The sequence below is a fragment of the Nelusetta ayraudi genome, unplaced genomic scaffold, assembly GCF_046127955.1.
Source record: "Nelusetta ayraudi isolate G7.1 ecotype Tasmania unplaced genomic scaffold, CSIRO-AGI_Nayr_v1 ptg000053l, whole genome shotgun sequence".
NCBI lineage: Eukaryota > Metazoa > Chordata > Actinopteri > Tetraodontiformes > Monacanthidae > Nelusetta > Nelusetta ayraudi.
In genome coordinates, this window is record NW_027466103.1 from 6,472,607 (window position 1) to 6,496,126 (window position 23,520).

At 41.9% G+C, this 23,520-nt stretch overlaps 1 pseudogene; it reads left to right on the forward strand.

Moving 5' to 3' along the window:
- The first annotated feature begins 6,358 nt into the window (after positions 1-6,358).
- Positions 6,359-22,819, forward strand: LOC142896316 (beta-1,4-N-acetylgalactosaminyltransferase 3-like; annotated as a pseudogene).
- Positions 22,820-23,520: the final 701 nt, after the last annotated feature.

The window sequence follows — 23,520 nt, forward strand, 5'->3', positions numbered from 1 at the left end:
TAACATACCTGGATCGTTGCACAATCTTGCACGCAGGTCAGAACCCTTGAAAAATGTCTTTTTTTGAAAGAATTTTACACACTTGCTCAATAGCGCTCCCTACACAGACCAAAAAACTAGAATGGCCATAGCGCCCTCTAGGAAGGTCGTAAACACATGGGACTAAGACCCACGTGTTCCTTGAATTCATACCTAATTTTCATAAATGCTAACCTATAACCACAAACAAACAAACAAACTTAGACTTATATACTGGTTTATACATCTTTTCTGAAAGTGTTGCCAATTTGTCACTTTTAAGATCACCATGTGTCCCTACTCCCTATAATCATCATCTTCATCTTCATCTTCATCGCTGTTTAAAAGGTGCATAATCTTCGGTTTCTTTCTGTAAATAAAATGTGGTTGTAAAAATCAAAATTTCTCCTCCTCCTGATGACATGAAAATTGATGTAAAATTTATCCCAATCGAAAGCATCGTTACCAGCACTTCTACTACTTTGCGCAGTAATAGTATTCTGTTGACGGCCTGGAGGTCGAACAGATCAATACTATCTCAATTCACCAACAGATGGCAACAGAGTACTATGTCTCCATAAAAATAGCTGGAAATTTACATTTCGGTCGACTTTTTAAACTTACCTTTTTAAAATTAAAAGAGGGCCTCCGCACACTCCACACTGTGCACAGTCTGTTCCTTTATGTTTCACTGAGACAGCAAGCGTTCGGTCATACACCTTCTTCAGGTATAAACATTAGTGACAATGACAGAACACAAAGGGTGTCATCACTTGATTAGTTTATGTGGCACACTTGTGTCAAACATTTCTGTCAATGCTTATGAGGGGGGGTTAATCCTAAAAATAAGAGCTACAAAAACCCAAAGGCACAATTGTCCACTGAGACAAGAAACACCAAATTGGAATACTTACAAAATATACACAAAATAGAAAACAAAAACAATATATCAAATGCACCACAATGGAGTCGTCAGTCAGAAGACATCCTAAAGCACGAGGCAAAAGTAAACTATTGTGATTTATTTATGGTACAACACTCATGTCAAAATCGTCATTTAAACCAAGAGGCTGCAGACTTACTAAGGTATGGATCCAATATAGCTCTCCTGTCAACATCACCCCCTCTCTGAAGCATAATCTGCTGCTCTATGCCCTGGAGCCTAAGGGAGGGGATAGGCTGAGAGTGATTACTGAAGTGACATGCTGCAGGATACTTCATGTCTTTCCTCCTGATTCAACTTTTATGTTCACTGATTCTTTGTTTAAGGGGACGGGTTGTTTTACCGATGTAGACTTTATCACATGGGCATCTTGACAAAACCCCTCACTGCAAATGTATTCCCTTTTCTAGGATGTCTAAAGATAAATTGGTTTCCATCTCCATTTAATATAGCGTAACATTGTTTTTGGACAGTAAAAACTGCGGGGGACCGAAACTACCTTTTCAAAAAGTGGGGGGAACATGTCCCCCGTGTCCCCCCCGCAAATTACGTCCGTGTATGTGGGGAACTGCCACCGCTGCTCCACTGACAAAATACGCTAATGCGGAATGACATTTATTAGCATCCTAATAAACGAGTCTAACAAAAATTATTTGTTTTCGCTTCTTGTTTGTAACTTTATAATGACGACGCCGGGAGGTGGGGCGCCCCGACCAAGTACGTACCCGGGAGAGGTGAGTGGAGTAGGCGGTCATTAATGTGGACTGAGCTCGCATTCTGTTCGCTCGTCTGTGACGAATGCGTTTTTATGCGATGCGACTACTATGCGGTATTCGGATGACAAAACGGATTTGGACTGTTTGCTCTTGTGTGTTTGTTTCCCCGTTGTTGTTGTTGTTGTTGTTGTTGTTGTTGTTGTTGTTGTTGTTGTTGAGACACTGGCATTTACCTTCAGTCATTTCAAAAAAGAGCTAAACACCTTGGGGCTTCAGAGACACAGATTTTGTTGTAACTTTGCTTTTGTTTATTTTCAATTGACATTAACGCACATGTTTTCTACATATCCCATGAAGTATTTTTTCCTCCTATGAGGTGGGTCACCAAAATGCTCCATGTCTGCCCCACCAGTCAAAAAGTTTGCCCACCTCTGCGCTAGATGCAACGGGTTCTGTGAGTGAATAATATAATAATGTAATAATTAATGAAACATTGGTTCCCCCCCAAAAAAAAAAGTTACGGGATACAGTCACAAACTATCGAACAGCATCTAGATCCAGCGGCTCTCATCCCCTGAGGATTGGCCTTCAGCGTTAGTGCCATGACATTTTTGAGTGGTTTGACAAGCTCAGGAATCCATCACATTTTTGAACTGCCTGAATAAAAGGTCTCAAAAATTCAGTCATTTTAAATATTTCCTCAACGCTCGCTACTATTTTTTAGGATGTCACAATAACATCTCCAGGTCAGGTGTCGTTACATATATTCTGTGTGAGATTAGTGCTTCAATACGTCAATAGATAGATGTTTAAATATAGTTTTAAGTATAGGCCAACGTTCATGTAATTATCTTCAGGCATGTTCTGGGAGAAGTGCACTCGCCTTTCTTGTAAATGTCACCTTCAAAGACAAAGAGATAAATGACGCCAGAGAAGAAAAGAGACGCAGTCCAGGCGCTGTTTCTAACCAGATGGAGTGACAGCGGGGACAGCGAATCACACATTATTAGCAAGAAACAGCAGAGCCAGTCGGAGATCTTGGGGGCGGTCTCAAGGAAAACAGGCTTCAGCTAGAGCGGCCGTTTTCCGCTGGGTCCTAGTGCCTGCCAAGTCTCCATTTAATATAGCGTAACATTGTTTTTGGACAGTAAAAACTGCGGGGGACCGAAACTACCTTTTCAAAAAGTGGGGGGAACATGTCCCCCGTGCCTCCCCCGCAAATTACGTCCGTGTATGTGGGGAACTGCCACCGCTGCTCCACTGACAAAATACGCTAATGCGGAATGACATTTATTAGCATCCTAATAAACGAGTCTAATAAAAATGATTCGTTTTCACTTCTTGTTTGTAACTTTATAATGACGACGCCGGGAGGTGGGGCGCCGACCAAGTACGTACACGGGAGAGGTGAGTGGAGTAGGCGGTCATTAATGTGGACTGAGCTCTTCTGTTCGCTCGTCTGTGACGAATGCGTTTTTATGCGATGTGACTACAATGCGGTATTCGGATGACAAAACGGATTTGGACTGTTTTGCACTTGGTTACTTCGTGTGTTTTTTGCCGATCGGAATATGAAAAACGCATGAAATGACCAAGTGCAAACAGGGCCTCTGTAAATGCAAATTCCTTTGTTTAGTGTCAGGCAATATAATCGTGTTATAATCTGCTAACCCCGTAACTCCACACGCGTAATTATAACCCGCAGCAGTACAGAGTAAATAATATTTCTCCAACTCAGTCTTCAGCAATCAGGAGCTTTGGGAGTGCCACTCAAATTAACACAGGGCAATGATGCAGTGAACATATGTCGTATTTGCTTTCAACTTGTATTTCGACATCGATATAATGACGTGTAGAAGCAGTATAAAGCAACTGCGTCTTCCTAATTATTTTCTCCTTCACCTTGCTAAAACTCTGCTCGTTGTTTCTCAGTGTATTCTGCAACAATAACATAGTAAAAAAAAAAAAAAAAAAGACAATAATTGTGAATGTCAGATTTAGCGTGCACACGGCACTTCCCAACAAACGGCGTGTTGGGAATTTCTTTTATGGTTTTATTGCGCAATTTCATAATTTAATATATTCAATTGATGTAATTACTTCTAATTTAATACAAGTTAGTGGGCAACATCCTGTTTTTGACAATTTTGAGTGAAATTCTTATGATTTAACTACACTAAAATAATGTGAAAAATCATGCATTGTAAGGTACAATTAACAATTCAAAACTAACTTCTAATTTGATATTGAGAGAAGCGGACCGCACAAAATCTGCGGAAATAATTTAATTTTCTGCACACAAAAAAGTAATCTATTAACTTTTTGTATTGAAAATAAAGACAAAAATATACAACAATCAAAACCGATCTAATCATGAGTTTATAGTCATTATTATGTTAAGTCTGTTTAAAAAATAAAAAATAAAGAATTCCGCGGCCAGGACAGTTTTGTGGCGGAACAGGTCTCTCAGCATCGCGTGGCAAATCACGCCTGAGCCGACGGAATGCCCTCGTGGCTTCACGCCCTCGCTTGTAAAATAACTGCGGTGCGTGCGATCAGTCAAAAGTGCGCTGCTTGGGTGAGAGTCCGCAAAGCCGCAGAAACCGACGGAGCAGCAAGCAATCCAGTCCATAAATTAGGCACCAGGATCTCATGATTAAAAGATCCTGGTGCCAATTTTTTTATTTGCTCAGTGATTGCAATGCGCTTCCATAGTTTGGGCTGCAGCTCCGTCGGTTTCTGCCGCCCAATGCGCTTCCGTACCAAACGTCAATTGTGGCATTATTGTCGTGGCATGACACGTGATCGATCCCGCTGCCGTGAATGAACGGGTAAACGGCGGCCCGCGAGGCCCATACATCACGTGGCAGGGATGGATTGTGATTATAAGAGTATTTTGTGTTATTCGTTTTTTTGAAGCAGCTCCGACTACCAGACCTCTCCATAACGTGGTTGTAATTGCACCTGTCCTATTTGTCCTTTGTTAAGATGTGGCGTTTACGTTCTTTACATCCTTTACATTCCCTTCTTCTGTTCAGGAGGGATATATATATATATATATATATATATATATATACATATATATATATATAACTGACCCATACATATATATATATATATATATATATATATATATATATATATATATGTGTATACATGTATATATATATATATACGGGTCACATATATACGTATATATACGGGTCACATACGGGTCAGTTATATATATATATATATATATATATATATATATATATATATATATATATATATATATATATATATATATATATATATGTGTGTGTGTGTGTGTGTGTGTGTGTATGTACCAAGAAAAACAAGGAGTACTAAGAAAATTAGAATATCCTGAGAAGGTTGTTGTATTTGCCCATGTGTGAACTCTTCTGAGCCAACAACAGCATGACACGTGATCGATCCCGCTGCCGCGAATGAACGGGTAAACGGCGGCCCGCGAGGCCCATACATCACGTGGCAGGGATGGATTGTGATTATAAGAGTATTTTGTGTTATTCGTTTTTTTGAAGCAGCTCCGACTACCAGACCTCTCCATAACGTGGTTGTAATTGCACCTGTCCTATTTGTCCTTTGTTAAGATGTGGCGTTTACGTTCTTTACATCCTTTACATTCCCTTCTTCTGTTCAGGAGGGATATATATATATATATATATATATATATATATATGTATATATATATATATATATATATATATATATATATATATATATAACTGACCCGTACACATATATATATATATATATATATATATGTGTATACATGTATATATATATATATACGGGTCACATATATACGTATATATACGGGTCACATACGGGTCAGTTATATATATATATATATATATATATATATATATATATATATATATATATATATATATATATATATATATATATATATATATATATATATATGTATATATGTATATGTGTGTGTGTGTGTGTGTGTGTGTGTGTACCAAGAAAAACAAGGAGTACTAAGAAAATTAGAATATCCTGAGAAGGTTGTTGTATTTGCCCATGTGTGAACTCTTCTGAGCCAACAACCCAAGACAGACTTTTTAAAGGCTCAGGAGCCTTTTGCAGGGGTTTTGGATTCTTTGGACTCTTTGAAGCTACAAAACTGAAGCTTTTCACAGTATTCTAATTTTCTGAGTTTGTGGCTTTGTGGTTTTAATAAGATGAAAATCTTAATCAGCAAAGTGACAACAAGGAACTGCTTGAGATGTCAATGTGCGTGTAATGGCTCAATAAAATTTGCTGCTTTCATCTTTTATGTTAAATTGCCAAAATAAAACAACTTTTACTTGATATTCACATTTTTCGGGTAGTACCTGAATATTGCAATCCAATCGTTCGGAGGCTCCCCGTTCCTCTTTGGTTTTCTGTTTCCAGGTTGCTCACAGATTGTTTCTTGTTGCATCTCATCTCCCTGGTTCTATATTGAATCTCAACTCATCAATCATTTCATTGAACTTGCAACTCTGTGTATGTTGTAGTTAGTCGGTTGTGTTCTCTCTCATGTGGTCAAGACACACACTGTTGTTGTTGTTTTGTTGTTCTTCCATTGCCGCGGTATGCACGCGTCTCCATTAACGGGGCGTGACGCTTGTATAAAAGCTCGTCAAGTCGCGCGCGAGTGATGATTACCTCGGCTGACTTCAGAGAACGGTGGAACGAGAATCGACTGGATCAGCGTGGATTGCAGATACATCCTCGCAAAGCAGCAGCTGACGGAGGGTGTGAGTGGCGTAGCTGCACGAGCCACCGACACCGCCGCAACTCATAATGGCTTTTTTCCTCGTGAGGAAAGCGCGGCGCAACCTGAAGTGCTGTCTCCTCGTGGTCATCCTGATCGCCGCCGCGGCCCTTTTCAATGTGATGACCGGATCAGCGAGACCCGCCACTTGTAAGTGTGTGTTTGTTTCCCCGTTGTTGTTGTTGTTGCTGTTGTTGTTGTTGTTGAGACACTGGCATTTACCTTCAGTCATTTCAAAAAAGAGCTAAACACCTTGGGGCTTCAGAGACACAGATTTTGTTGTAACTTTGCTTTTGTTTATTTTCAATTGACATTAACGCACATGTTTTCTACATATCCCATGAAGTATTTTTTCCTCCTATGAGGTGGGTCACCAAAATGCTCCATGTCTGCCCCACCAGTCAAAAAGTTTGCCCACCTCTGCGCTAGATGCAACGGGTTCTGTGAGTGTGAATAATAATGTAATAATTAATGAAACATTGATTCCCCCCCGCGCCCCCCCCCCCAAAAAAGTTACGGGATACAGTCACAAACTATCGAACAGCATCTAGATCCAGCGGCTCTCATCCCCTGAGGATTGGCCTTCAGCGTTGCCATGACATTTTTGAGTGGTTCGACAAGCTCAGGAATCCATCACATTTTTGAACTGCCTGAATAAAAGGTCTCAAAAATTCAGTCATTTTAAATATTTCCTCAACGTTCACTACTATTTTTTAGGATGTCACAATAACATCTCCAGGTCAGGTGTCGTTACATATATTCTGTGTGAGATTAGTGCTTCAATACGTCAATAGATAGATGTTTAAATATAGTTTTAAGTATAGGCCAACGTTCATGTAATTATCTTGTTCTCATGTTCTGGGAGAAGTGCACTCGTCTTTCTTGTAAATGTCACCTTCAAAGACAAAGAGATAAATGACGCCAGAGAAGAAAAGAGATGTCTAGTCAGATGCCTTCAGCAGGGCTGCTTCAAGGAACCTGCGCCACAGGTACAAACTGCATTTTTTGGAGGAACCAGTGCAAAACTGGATGGCCCACTATTCTTGTTAAAATGACTCAATAGATAAACTATCTTTGAAGAAGAAGAAGAAGAAGAAGGAGAAGAAGAAGAAGAAGAAGAAGAAGACAAAAACTTATGCACCTTTCCTAACATAAATAAATGATTAAAACAAAGAATTAAATGAACTAAAAAAAAAATAAAATAATGAACAACAACACAAAATCAAAAACCAAACCAAAAGAGACAACCCATTCAAAACAAAACGAAATAAAAATAAAATATTAAATAAATAAATAGACAAAAAAAACACAAACACAAACACAAATCAAAAGCCAAAAAAAAGAAAACATTCAATCTTTTAGTGCATCAGAAAAAAATAACATTGTTTAAAATAGCACAAAGTATTCTTGTGGCACCAGATTTTTTGGAAAGCGTCAAGGTCTTTCACCATTTTAAAAAAAGAAAACTCTAGGTGGATTCGGGAACGCAGGTTGCGGCGCCACACCATTGTTGAATCATCGTTACCGAGACATTCTATTTTATTTTTCCTTGAGATGTAAATTGCCATTTTCACTTCTCCAATAATAAAATTTAAAAGTTGCCACATTTCTTTGTTTTTTTTGCTGTAGCCCGTACCATAAAAAAAAAGTGTGATTGTAAAACTCTGATTAAAAGAATTAAAAACATTAGTTAAAACAATAAAAAATGCAGTGAGTCTAAAACAATCAATAAAAATGTGAAAAACCATTTCGCTGGAGTCGCAGAAGGGGCACTGGTTGGACACAGCAGGGTTAATGATGGAGATAAAAGCATTGGAGGCAATGGCCCCATGCAGGATCCGCCACTGAAGATCTCCTGTTCTTTTCTTCAGTGGCGGCTTGTACAGGACCCTCCAGTGGGGTGTACCGTCCAGTCTTTTACTCCACGCACACGTTGTTCTGTTCCCCAGAGTCTTTTGGTTAAAAACTTGGACGCACACTTTATAGAGGTCCTTCTTCTTAGTGTGGCCAAGGTGAAGGGATGTGGTCTTTAGTAGAGGGCTTTCGGTCTCAAGGCGAGAGGTGATTCTTAAAGCCGGGAAGGGTTCTGTGGTGTCTGGCTCTGTGCCTGACTCCAGCTGCACGAGGAGACTGCGTTCTCCAGGGGATAGTCTCTGCCTCCACAGCTGGAGCAGTCTCTCCGTCATCCTGGTGCACTGCAGGCCCAGCACACTTCCCACAGTCTGGTGGTCACCAAGGGTCGGTCCTGCCGCTCGGACCAGGCGCTGCAAGTCCACGGTGTTTGTCCTGAGCAGAGCAGCCGTCAGCCCGGGCGTCACACCACTAGAAATGTCCAATCTGGCACCATGAATAAGCGGTTCTTTTAAAAGCCAGAACAGAGAATCGGAGGTGTTTTTTTCCTTGCTGCTTCTAAAAAAGGCCCATACTTTAAAAACACTTTGATAAAAAGGAGGAATCCCATTTAACTTTAAAAAATTGGAATCTATTAAAAACAGAGCAGTATCCAGTCCCAGTTGACTCACCTCTCTGAAGATGCAGCTGGCCACACCCCTCCACACCAGGTCTGTTGGACCAGTCAGGAAGCGCTGGAGAAACTGCAGCCTGAAAGCTGCAGTCCTGCTGGCCAGGTGGATGAGGCCCTGTCCCCCCTCCTCTCTCGGTAAAAACAGCACCCCCTGTGGCACCCAATGTTTTTCATCCCAAAAAAAATCTATAACTTTTTCTTGGATTCTGACCATAAGTCCAGCTGGAGGGTCCAGACAGGACAGTCGGTGCCACAGGAGGGACGCGACTAGGTTGTTTAAAACCAAAACTCTGCCTCTATAGGACATCTGTGGGAGCAACCATTTCCATTTTTTTATTCTTTGTTCGATTTTTTTCCTCCACTCCTTCCCCAATTTTTTTTCACCATGGCCTCGTTTCCGAGGAAGACCCCGAGGTACTTTAGCCCCTCGGTCTTCCAGGCCAGGTTCTGGGGAAGGGTTGGGAGGCCACTTGCCCACTTCCCAACAGCAATTGCCTCACTTTTACTCCAATTAACTTTTGCAGCAGACATTTTATTATATTTATCAGTTAAAATGGTTAAAATATCAACATCGTTTTGGCTTTTAACTAAAACAATGACATCATCCGCTTAAGCAGATAAAATGTTGCTATTAAAACCAGGTAAAACCAAGCCATTAATATTAAAACGTATTTTTGAGAGGAGAGGTTCTAGGGAGAGTGCATAGAGCATCCCAGACAGAGCACAGCCCTGCCGGACGCCCCTCTGCACCCTGAAGGGAGCACACAAACTGCCGTTGAATTTCAGTAGACTCTCAATGTCACTGTACAACACACGGATCATGGCAATGAAGCCAGGGCTGAACCCAAACCTCCCCATGACTTTCCAGAGGAAGCTGTGTTCAACCCGGTCAAACGCCTTTTCCTGGTCTAGCAAAATGAGACCAGTGTCAATACCCAATGAGCTGGAGACCTCCAAAACATCCCGAATTAGGTAGACGTTGTCTACCATGGACCACAGTAGGTCTGATCCCGGTGGATGACCTGCTCCATGGCTCTTTCCAGCCTGGAGGCCAACGTTTTGGACAGTATTTTATAGTCCACGCAGAGAAGGGACACCGGGCGCCAGTTCTTAATCTCCTGCAGTTGTCCTTTTTTAGGAAGGAGAGTCACCACTGCTCTTCGACAGGAGAGAGGGAGGGAACCACTGTCCAAGCTTTGGTTCAGAACCTGGAGCAGGTCAGCTCCTAGAATGTCCCAGTACTCGTTGTAGAATTCAACGGTGAGTCTGTCGATCCCCGGGGATCTCCGTCCCTGCATGCCCTTCAGGGCAGCCGTTAATTCCTCCAGCTGTAGAGGGCGGTCCAGCTGTGCATTGATGTCAGCTGACACCTGCGGTAGAGCTCTGAGAAAGTCTTCCTCCAGTTCAAAGTCTTCCTCATACTCCGACGAGTAAAGCTGAATTAAAATGCCAGTAGGCGCTCTTTGGTAAAATATTTTTTAGTATGACATCACATAAAACCAGAGTGATCAGAAAAAACAGATGGCACAATCCTACAATCTTTAAAAACATTAAAATGATGCTTAAAACAATAAAACGTGTCTAACCTCACTAGAGAGACCCCGTTCTCTCTCAGGTGGGACCAGGTGTACTGACGACAGTCTGCATGCATCCTCCTCCACACATCCACCAGGTCATGGGAGTAGACCAGCTGCTTCAGAGTGTGCTGGGAAGCTGGATGTGGCTCTGCGTGGTTGCGGTCTAAAAACTCATCTTCAGTACAATTAAAATCCCCGCCCAAAATTAAATAATCCTCCGAGCCGCAGCTGTTTAATTTATTATTAACAATTTCTAAAAACCTCTTCCTCTCTGCTCCATGGTTTGGTGCGTAAATGTTCATAAAAACCAGATTAAAACTGTGGAGCTTGGCTTTGACCAGCAGGCATCTCCCCTTCACCACCTGCTCCACTTCCACAGAGGATGGAGAGAACCTCTTTGAGAGGAGGATGCCCACTCCTCCACTTGCTGTGGTGTTGTGGTTTAAAAACACCCTGCCCTCACACTCCTTCTCCCAGCAACCCTCAATACTTGCATCACTGTGGACCTCTTGAAGAAATAAAGTGTCCAAGTGCTTTCTTCTTGCTGTGTCCAACACAAGTGCCCTCTTTTTTAGTTCTCTGGCTCCATTCACATTGAGCGTTCCAATTTTTAAAACCTCCATATTTGGGATTAAAAAATAAAAAGCACAAAAATTAAGAAATAAAAACACAGATAAAAATAAAATCCCTGTCATCATTTTAAAAATGTATTTCTTTTCGGACTCGTATAAGGTGCTTTTTTAACCTGAAGATTTCTTGCTCAGTTAAATCTGATGAACTTTTGTTTTTTATTACATGCTTGGCAGACAGAAAAAAGGTGACTTTGTCAGGAAAGTGCATGTCAATGTTCAGGTTTTTAACTCCTTTTGTTTTTTGCAAGAAGCTTTTTTATCATCTTTGCTGAATAGAAATGTTTTTCTCTGTTAGCTAGAGGTGTTGTTAAAACTATTTGAGAGAGCGACAATTCGCTGCAGTCAGATATGGCGCCCTCACTGTCACTGCTGTCTTCAGCAGCAGCTCCAGCCCCCAGTCTACCAGTTTTCCCTCCCCCCTCATTTGACACTGTCTGCTTCCTTTTGCTGCGTCTCTGAGACGCAGCAGTTTTCAATTCTGGTGTTTCAACCAGACCACCCGTTTTTTCAGTCACACAAGACCCACCACCCAGTGCTTCAAACACACCTCCACCCACTATCATGTCCTCTGAAGGATCTTTTTCTTTTCTTTTTCCCTCACCTGATTCTTCTACCTCACCCGTTTCCCTCACCTCACCTATCTCTGTCACCACACCCAACTCTGCAACCTTCCCTGATTCCTCCACCTCACCTGTCTCCCTCACTTCATCTGCTTCCACCACTTTCCCTCACCTCACCTGTCTCCCTCACCACACCCGCACCCAGCTCCGCTGCCTTCCCTGAATCCTCCACCTCACCTACTTCTAACCCCGCACCTGATCCCTCCACCTCACCCGTCTCCCCTCCCTGACTCCCTGACCCACCTGTCGCTCCCAACTCACCCTCTTCCATCTCCTCGACCTCTCCACCTTCGTTCTCTCTCACCTCCTGCTCCTTCGCTCCCTCTTCCCTGCTCGGGCCAGCGGTCCCCCCCCCTTGTCTCCGGAGTTTCTCCCTCGTGGAGCGGGGACGGGCTTTCCGCTCGGAGCTGCCGCAGCCGCGACTGCCGCACCGCCGACCGGACCCGTCGCGTCAGCACCCGCCCGGTTCGGACAGGCTCTGACGAGGTGTCCCTCCGCCCCACAGCCGAAGCATTTTACCTCCGATGATGTGGCAAACAGAGTATAATCGAAGTCATCCACTCGTACGATGAATCGATAGTTGAACTCTTCTGCCCTGTTGTTTAATATCATGTAAACCTGCCGCCTATGCGACACCACAAGGCGAAGCAGCGGAGATTTACACCCAGAAAGCAACTTTCTGATCGGGGAGACCAGCTTACCGTGCCGGGACAGTTTTTGGAGCAGGAACTCGTCGCTGATGAGGGGGGGGGGGGCGGCGTTGGACAGGGTGATCCGGGCTGCCGGCTGTGTGAGCGGCTGCACCGCCTCGAACAGCCCGTTCACCGTCACCCCGGTCTCCACCAGCAACTTTACCTGCTCCACCCTCTCTAAAAACAGGACCACAGCTCGGTTCATTCGGGCTGCCGACTTCACCGAGCTGTGTCCGATCCGCTCCCCCACGGCTAACGCTACATCCTCCACGTTGCACGAGGAGCCGGCACCTAGTTTAATGCCGTGCTTCCTCGACAGGGAGGAGAACCCTGCAGCCGCCATGACGGCGCACCTGGTCTCCTCCTCCCGACCAGACGGCGTCTGGCCGCAAAAACACGACAAAACAAACACTAAAAACTAAACTAACTCGCACTAAAAATAAACTACACAAATACACAAAACCAACCACCAAAGTGTAAAGAATAGAAAAGAATATAGGTAGCACAATCGCTTCCAATTTTCTCTCTCCCTCTCACGCTCCTTCCGCTCAGAAGAAGAAGAAGAAGAAGAAGAAGAAGAACAGGGATCATGATAAATAAAAATCAATGCACACATAACAAGATTAACACTCAATGAAGATTATTTTGCACGGTTATGAGTATTTACAGAGTGCAGTTGGGCCTGAAGGCTGCAGGCAGAAACTGAACTGATTGTCACACTGAGAGTGCGCTTGTCTGGAACTGAAGGCACTGCTCAGTGTCTCCATTGACACACCTTCACGCAAGGGTTTGAAAATCGACGGTGTCCGAGGAGGTTCATCGCACTAAAAAGGCAACGCTAAAACGAAAGAATAATGTAAACTAAAAACGACAGCAGTTTGTTACAGTTAATGCAACATTTTTTCTTATCACTGAAAAAAATTACTTTGGCTAGTTAAACTGGCTGAACAGGTGCAACCGAGTTCCCCTGCATGTTTACCGCAGTTGGGATGGGGGGGTGGTCGTTTCGTGGAGGGGCGTAGCGAAGGCTCGCTTGTGTTTCTTCAGCTTGTCTCTGCAGTTTTTAATGAGATGACAAACAATAAAAAAAATTTCATCCCAAAGTATCATCCCAGCCCAGGCGACAACAATTACGTTTTGTACATTCCAAATGAATCATGATAACTATTAAAACATGTTTTGTTCAATCGTCGGTTGGCATGACTCACCCGCATTCCGTCTTTAATATCCAACATTTACCAGAGGTGCAACGCTGTTTTAATGTTAGAGTTTAGGAGAGTGTGTACCTGCTTTCCTCTCTTCTCATCACATCCTGTCAGCGATAAGCCTCAGGTACTTGATTAAAATCAACTGGGTTTTATTTGTATAGCACCACATTATAACAAACCCTTTGACAAGTCACTTTAATCATTCATTCATCTTCCATACCCGCTTATTCCCGAGCTCAGGGTCACGGGGGTCTGCTGGAGCCTATCCCAGCTGTCACAGGGCGAAGGCAGGGTGACACCCTGGACAAGTCGCCAGTTTATCGCAGGGCCACATAGAGACAAACAACCATTCACACTCACATGCACACCTACGGACAATTTAGAATGTTCAATTGACCTCGCATGTATGTTTTTGGGATATCCCCAAAATGCAGATAAAACATTTAGGATTGCAAAATGCATGTGCTTCAATGTAAAATTCAAGAAGTTCACTAAAAATCTAATCCGTTTGTCTCCAATTACTTGCTCAATGTTTTACCTGCTAACCTTGTGCTCATCTGAATGTTCTCACCAGCTTCCGCAGATCTTGAGGGGCGCAGTGAGAGATCAGCCAAATGTAAAGAGGTAAGGACAATGGAAAAAGAAGCGCAAGTAGAAAATATGGAGATGCCAGGTGAAGAACATGTTTGCACAATGGAGGCAGAAAATAAGCAGCAATCTGTGTGTGTTTTCAGGCCAGGGCGGACCAACTGCACTTGCAATCACAGGTCTGGTCTCTGTTCTTTGTGTGTGTCTGTGTGTGTATCAAGCATGGTATTGTTTCAACCAGGTGCTTTCACCTCATATTTCATGTGTGCACAAAGCAGTTGGTTGGACAGACTCCTCAGACCTGCACTGTTAAAAAGAAAAAGTTCAGAAAACGTAAAATTTCAAGGCAACATGATGCAAGAGATTTTTGAGTTTTCTCAACTTTTGCTGGCTCTTGTTGACTTAATTAAACTTTTTAAGTATAGCCAAGAGTTCTGCCAACTCAAATCTTTGCGTTCATCTTATGAGGATAATACTGCGAGACTAACAAAGAACTTCTTGTTTGAATGCAATGTATTTCTACCTTCACCAAACACAGATTTTTATGTTGAATTAATAAACAATTTTTCTAATCAATGCCATTTATTTTTACCTTTTTTAAACTTTTCTTGTTGTATAAATATAAAATTATTCCTTCAATGGCATATATTTTATAATTCACCTAACACAAATATTCTTGTTACACATGCACATGTTGCACATGTGTTGTTGTACGTGCTGAATATTGAAGTGTCTTCACTCACTCTGCTTTTACTGCAGCACACTGGGAGGGCCAACCTGCACGCCTTTGAGGACTGGTGCGGCAGATCTGTGGCCGAACTCCGCAAGAACATACACTTTCCCCTTCGTCCACATGTGAGTCAGAAAAAAAGGTCTCCTCTAAAGAAATATTTTCCTCATTTAATTGTGGATTCAACCAATCAGCATGCCGAAATTGCTGTGCATTCAGCGGTACCAAGATTGTCTTTTAACTGACTTCAGCGGTCCCTTGACGTTTTCTCTTTTGGCTCAAAGGCAGGAATTCAGTGTTTTTGACTGAAATTAATTTATGTGACTTCTGTAACCTTTTTATTATTTTTTAGAAGACTAATAAATATAGTACAGCCTTTAAAGGTCCAAAGTATACCATTGATAAACATGTTAGCACAAAATGTATTGAAATGTAGATAAGCATGTTGTTAATTAAAATGTCATTAAAATAATTAATGTCTTTGCTATTTATAAGCATTTCTATCTTCATGAAGAGCAACTCGACTATATGAATTGCATCACCACACCCACAGTTGTCCCGGAGGCCACTTGCGTACTTCAGCGTCCTGCACAAGGGCAAATAGCTCCGCTTCAAGCCACAAAAGCTATGATAAATGATAAGTTAATTACTTTGAACAAAATGTGTGTCTTTTAAACAGAAAAGTAATGAGCATGTTTTTTCCAATGTAGATAGATAGATAGAAAGAATCTTAATTGTCTGTTTTTAAGTAAAAAAAACAAACAAACAAAAAAAAACAGAAATGTGTCTTCGACACAGCTTCAAAAGTAAAAAAAAAAAAAAAAAAGTTCAGATATTTGTGGCCAAATGTAGGGAGCAAAAGTAAAAAGCTGTCAGAAAAAGAAGTGCTCGAGTAAAGTACAAATGCAGCAAAAATCTACTGAGTACAATAAAGAAGTATTAGTACTTCTTTGATTCCCACCTCTGGTTACGATCTCTGTAGGCACACTACGCAAGCTGCAGCTTGAACAGTACTGCAGCGCAGTCAGGAGGAGACACCTTCGCCAGCGGAGCCATGCGGACCTAGAAAGTTCTTAAACGTGAAATAAAATGAAGAGAAACTATCCAAAGAGCACAAAAAAGAGGAAAAACAGCACGACAATAAATTGTGGTATCGAACAAGCTCCACGCTCATTACCTTGCTCCGGTAACCTTAAGTTAAATGGCAGGCTTGTTTGAATAGTGCATCTTTCATCTTTTGCAAACATCACTGACACTCAGTGCTTCGCACACAGAGCCACTTCCAGGATATTCTTCTCTGTAGACTTGTCTCTGTGCATGAGCTAACCTTAATCCTAACCCTAATCACAAAATGTGATTCACACTCACTCATTCATATCCGAGCAGCAATCCTGAAGCAGAAGACGTGGCGTCACATTTATTCAACATCATGGCTCACACTTTTTTTTCAGACCAGAACCACAGTACAAAAACTGGCCGTCTCTCCTGAGTGGACCAACTACGGGCTCAGAATATTTGGCTACCTCCATCCATATGCTGATGGTATGACGTAATATTGTCTAGTTCCTGTAACTGCAGTAACTGCACCAGTTTGGAACAATCTCCACCTCATCCTGCTATAATCTCTCTTCCGTGTTTGCTTTCCTTGTCCTAGGAGAGTTTGTGTTTGCTGTGAGCTCTGATGACAACTCTGAATTGTGGCTCAGTAAAGACGACTCTCCTCTTAATGTGCAGTTATTGGCCTGGGTCGGACAGGTATGTGATTGACTGTCATTACATTTTCTGATTGATTGATCATCATTTTCCAAAACAATGTCTGAGATTTGTATTTATGTGTGTATATATTTTATCTAGACTGGGGCAGAGTGGAGTGCCCCTGGTGAGTTCACAAAGTTTGCCAGTCAGACCTCCAAACCTGTTTGGTGAGTTCACTTCATAGCACAGTGTCAGTCATGTGTTTTAATTATTCTGACTTGGTGTTTTGCCTCACTGCATAACGTCAACCTGCCTTTCAAAGCACATCCGCAAAATGACAAATGACAGATGAGATGAGTCGACAAATATGCTTCATGAATGATAACCACAATAATAAATGTGTCAATATTTACGTTAGCTCAGCGTAAGAGTGAGACTAATCCAGTCTCTTAACAGCAGTGTCCAAAATTTGTAGAATTAAGGACTGATCAGGCGGAAATACCTGAGGACCAGCTGCTACTTCATGTGGGATACTGGAAAACTGTGCTCCAATGATTTTACTTTCAGTGCCTTGCCAGTTCATAGATCAAACATTCTCTAGCAAAAGCACAGCACTCGGACAAGAAATTTGGATGTGAAATATTACAACATAAATAAGTTGCGATAATAATAATACCTCCACAACAGTGTTTAACAAATTCACCTTAAGTTAAAGGCTTTCCGCATATGCTGATTTGCCAGGTGAGGACTTCCTCTTGGTGGGGGGTGATAACGAGGATAGCTTATCTATGCTCCCTCCGTTTTGATCAGAAACTTAAACATACCAGATTCCACACACCAATTTAGACCAAGGGCTCTCTCCATAGGAAATTAATCTTGGGACAAGGGATGAAGTGCCAACCATGATTCAGCACTATTCGGAACAACTGGCACTAGTTTGACTGCACAACCCATGGGCAACTTAAAGCAGCTTTAGGTAACTTTTCGACCATAAAATTATGATTCCAAACTCAGTAAAGTGGTACATAAACGATTAATAGGATCAATGGTGCCGCCTCGGCAGCGAGAGGGGGGTTGTGCCGGCTGTAACTGCACTGCGTAACTTTCAAGCACGACCCGACACGCCGGACAAACCACTGTACGGCAACGTCACACGTTTATTTAGAGGCGGTTTTGCATTCTACTATTACAAATACAAAAGATTATAAAATGACGGAATGAAACCCAATAATTAACCTCGATGAAAGACGAAGTAATAAAAGTGTTGAACGTTTGCTACGACGTTATTGTCAATGTCTGTTTTGCGTTTCATATTGGTGTTTTTCCTGAACACATACGAGCACTCCAGCTAGGCCACTATTTGTATTTTCCCCACATCAATAAACTAGCGCTGCAGCGTGTTTACTTCGTCACTTCGCCATTTCCACCGAAAGTTACCCTAGAGCTGCTTTAAGTTTAGTTTAAGGGCTGGATTTAGCCCACTGACATACTTTGGACACCCTTGCATGATTTTGCTCTCTTTATGTTTATGCTAATTTACCATCATACAGGCTGTCTGCGCAAAAAAAGTACTTTTTTGAAGTCATCCACAAGCAAGATGACAAAGGCACTGACCACGTGGAGGTTGTGGTAAGTCAGTTAACTCGGCCGACACTCGAGCAAAACGTCTCAAGTCATTTCCTCTGCGCTGGAAGCGGTCAAGTGGTGGATACCTGCTGACGGTTGTGTTTGTGTTCATACAGTGGAAGTTACTGAACAAAAACACCGAGTTCACAGTCATTGAATCCAGTCACATCTCTCTCTACGTTAGTGAGTTGATCCTCCCCCCGTGAACACACACACACACACACACACACGCAATAACATGACTGCTGACTTTTGGAACCTTGAACATTTTTAAATAAATTTGTTTGTGTCTTGTTTGCATAGATGCTGACAAGAAAATCAAGTCTGTTATTTGTAAATTTAATTTTTAAATATAGAGCATTTATTCCCATGAACTGTGGCTTCATCCCACAGATGAGTCTGCAATGCTGCTGAGCAAAGTGGACCATATACCACAGACAGCTGCGAGCCGCCAGTACACCCCGACTAAAGAGCGGGATGAAACAATGGACTTCAAGAGGGAGGATCCACGAGACACTTTCTACAAAGGTGAAATACTTATTTCCCACAATCGTCCATGTGTTTCCTTCCTCTGAATGTGCAAAGTTGTGGGGTCTCAAACTCTGTTTTCCTCCAGTGCCTTTGATTAACAGCATATTTTTACGAGGGATTCTGCCCAACTGCCCCTACAAGCCCACCTACTCCAGGAAAGGCCAAACTCTGCGTCTTTATCAAGGAGTGGAGGAGTGTGTATGTACTTATGTTTTTCAAGTCAAGGAAAATTCTGAATTATTCATCAGAACTCATGCATCTACATCAAAGGCTAGAAATATTTGTTTATCTGGATCTTGTGTGTCATCATTGACTTGACATAGCTTTGACAAAGTTGTGTCTTATCATCTTCAGTCAAATCTGTCCTTCGTCTACCCCAACGACTACACCCGGCTCACACACCTGGAGAAACACGACAGCTGCTTCTACCCAGAGAAACCATCCCTGAAAAAAGATCCGGCTCAAACCAATGACATAAATTACGACCCCAGATGGAGCCAAACCTTCAAAGTCAAGCATATTGATTTTCAGGAGAAGAGATCTGATTGGATCGACTTGCACTGTGACAAGAAAGGCAACCTGTTGCTCAGCTCCAATGAGACTCTGCCCATTGTCCAGGCTTTCATGGACAAATTCAATGAAAAGCACCCTGGGTATGGACTCCGTTTTCTTTTTCTCTTTAACCTGCAACACCTCGGTCACAAAATCACCCGCTTTTTAAGCAGTAGATCAATTGACAGCAGAACACTTAGGAATTCATTCTAAACCAAAAAAGAAGACAGATCAAAACTTTTTATGAATACAAGGACAGGATGCATTAGAGTTGCCAACCGTAAACTACAGAATTGTTCCATATTTGATGGTGAAATGGTGCGCCCCATTGTGAGTCGATACGGGACGGGGTTTGTCCCGTATTTCCGAGTTGTCTTGAATATAAATTATAAATTTGTTTTTGATGCCAACTCAAGTTTGTTTCCATAGAGTTTGCAAAACCGTAATCTATGTAGGTGCAGGCAATACCAATGCGCAACCTGTGTAGCTTGCCTAGAGTAGGATCACTTGTTCTTTTCTGCTTTATTTAATTAATTCCCTTGTAAGAGCCATCCATCCTGCACTTTATTGATTGTTGTGTAAAAATATGTTTCAATCCAATTTAAAAATCAAATCACGTTCATTTCCACTTCTTCAGTGATCCTTGCCAAGCAATGAATAGTCTCTTTCTGCTGCCTCTTCAATCCTGGCTAATCCTGTATATTCCTATTCTGAGTTACCCAGCATGATGAGCACTGTCCATATGACTGCACTGATATGCAGCCAGGTAGTTGTGGCTGTGGCAATTTCCTGGCCTGCTCCACAATGTCTTGGAGATATAGCTGTCATTTATTTAGCACACAATGTATTGATTTTTAATTGTCCTCCTGCAGCTTGTTCACACTGGTGCGAGTGGTGAATGTGGTGAAGCATGTTGACGGCACCCGTGGCAGTCGTTACCTCCTGGAACTTGAAGTGAAAGACGAGAAGGGCCAGTTGCTGCGATTGTCCCACTACATTTACTCGAGTTTCACACCTACACTGGTTGAGAACAACAAGAACAGCGGTAGCCAGCCCACTCAACCGTTCAACCAGACAGTGCTGTGCAACCCAGTGGGCGTCGAGTGGAATCCAGCTGCCACGGTACACTTCATAGTAACAGGTACCCCATAACATTGTTGCTCCTTTCTGGCAGACCAACATGTTTATTTCAGGGTTTAAAGTTAACAATATTAGTCCTTCACAGGAACAAAGCTGCCATCATTTTGTCATTCCTCCAGAAACCCTCATTGACAATGTTTAGTCTTAAAATGTAGCCCCTACTGTGTCGGACCAGAACGTGTTAAGAATTACAACGCTGCACATGGAACAATCTATCTCACTCCTAAACATGTTCGTCTAAAGAAAACTCCTTTCTCTGTCTACGCCAGTGAAAGGCCAGGGTCGGTGGGTGCAACTGCTAATTTCTGAACTGGAAAAGGTGTTACGAATATCAGGAGACACCAACTTCAACCTCATCCTTGTTGACTTCAATAGCACTGACATTGATGTGGAGGCGGCTCTTCAGGAGGCCACCATCCCCAGGTACAAACAGGTGTTTCAAGTGTTAAGTCATGACACTCATCGTAAATGATTGGCATGTTTCTAAATAAAATGTGGACGATTCACCAGTTTCCAGTATCTCAAGCTGAATGGAACTTTTCTGAAGACCACTGGTCTGCAAGCTGGCATCGACCTCATCCAAGTGAGAATTGCAAAATTATTACTATGAAGGTGATGGACGTATGTATGAAAAATATTGTTTCACCCCTGCCTTCATTATCTTTCTTCAGGATAAAGACAGCATTATTTTCATCTGTGACCTTCACTTCACACTCCCTCACTCCATCATTGATAACATTAGGAAGTACACTGTTCAGGGACACATGGCCTTTGCCCCAGTAATCATGAGACTGGATTGCGGGTCAACACCAGAAGATGCTAGAGGTAGACAAAAATACACCTATTCTTCATTTCTACTTGTGTATATTGCATTCATAATTCCTTTAGCCTGTATGCAAAAAAACAAAACAAAAAAACAATCGTAAACTCAGATGCTCTGCAGGATTCTAAAGAGTCTGTCTTCTTTAGGTTCCTTGACCATGTTTGGCTCTCTGTTGCAGGGTTCTGGGAGGTGAATGGTTTTGGTTTGTTGGCGATTTACAAGTCGGACCTGGATGCAGCAGGAGGCATGAACACCAAGGATTACACAGATAGCTGGGGAGGAGAGGACTGGGAGGTGATCGACAGGTGGGTTCATTACAGCAAGGTTCATGGCACCTTGCTTCAATGTTGATATTGGCCTTGATACACCAGTATTTCTGTGCTAGCAGTAATTTGTTTTGAAATTAAAATTCATAACGTGGTAATAAGAGAGCGGGAAGCCAATGGTATGTTGTTACACCAAAAAGGAGAGACAATATGTGGTGTCAAACAAGTGAATGCATGTTCCTTTGCAGAGATTGTCATTTACTGTACATGCATGTCTTTGGTCTCCAACCATTGACCTTATTGCTGTGGCGTGAGAAATTCCATAGTTCTCCCAATGAAAAAACGTCTCACACTATGTCTGATAAAACCACTTAAAAGGCTAAAGTTAAAGGGGGAAAAAAACTATAAACATCCAGTTTTCTGACATCAGAACACCCATGCAACATTTAGTAAGAATGCTCTCTGTGACGTGTTCATCAAATATTTAGTTTGAAGGCTGAAGCACATCTTCCTGTTATTAAAATGGACTCTGACCAAAATGCTCTCTGCTCCAGGATCTATCAGGTAGGCTTGGAGATGGAGAGGGTCTACTTAAAAGACTTCTATCACTTCTATCACTCCAAACGCGGCATGTGGAACAACTAGATGAAATCCAGACAAACAGGACAGTGTAATCTGCTGATTGGTTACCAGCATGGCCACCACGGCACTTTAAGTCTCCAGTGTGATTCCTTCTGCCTTTTGAGAAATGCCTGATGACGATTGTTCTGCACAATGATGATCTTAATGGCCTAAAAGAGCTGAATTTGTAGTTGGGACTCATAGATATTTCGAATAGCTACATTGTCCAAAGATTTTTTGTAAAAGCTCATTTGAGGAATTTTTAAATTTTTAAAATAGCAGGAGAAAGCAGGTATGTTTAACGAATTAATGAAAGTATTTAACACTTTTATTCCAAGATCACATGACCAACACTTTCACATCATCATGTCATGTCACTACAGTATTAATGACTTGGTCTTTTGTGTAACTCTTTTCCTCTGACGTCTTGGGAGGAAAATAAGAAAAGTGTTTTTTCCACATAATTTCAATCTAAAAATGAAACCATTCACTTACAATTCACAATAAATATTAAATATTAAATGTTTTAAGTGTCAAAAATCTAGTGATTGGTACAAAAGACCAATAAGGAGATGATTAATATTCTGGAGACTTTCATGAATGTGTTAATTTGTTGCTCACAACTTGGTCTGAGTTCTTTATGTACAAATTACAACATTAGTTGTGGTCGTCAGCCTGCGGCACCACTGCAGTGTTCACGATGTCCAGGTTACTTTCTTCATTGCTTTCAGCATGTCTGTACCGTTTGGTTTGAAGTCTTTGGTTTTACATGTAGCTTGTCTGAATATTTATTTATTTTTTTGTCATTTTATTTTACTATGTTGAATTAAGTTGTAGAGATACATCATTCTTCTTTGCATGATGTCAATATCTGCATTATTGTAGTAGTGTTTTGCAGTCTCTCGGGTTTGGCTTTCCTTTACACTGCCTTAACAAATCTAGGAATAAATGGTTTAGGTCGCAACTGAATTGCATTCTGTGTGTATGCACGTGCACGTGCATGCTCGAAATGCACTTGGTGTTGGTATGTATGTACTGTATGTGTGTGTGTATCCAATGCAGAAACATCCACAGGGACACGTGAGGCGGTCGACAACTTGAGTGGTATTGATGCAATTGATGAAAGCTGTAGTTATTATTCAAGTTCATGAGTGTGTTGGTGCGTATGATATTCTTAGAGTGGTTATACTGGCCACCTCTGTCGTTGCCTGTAGGTCTTCTGA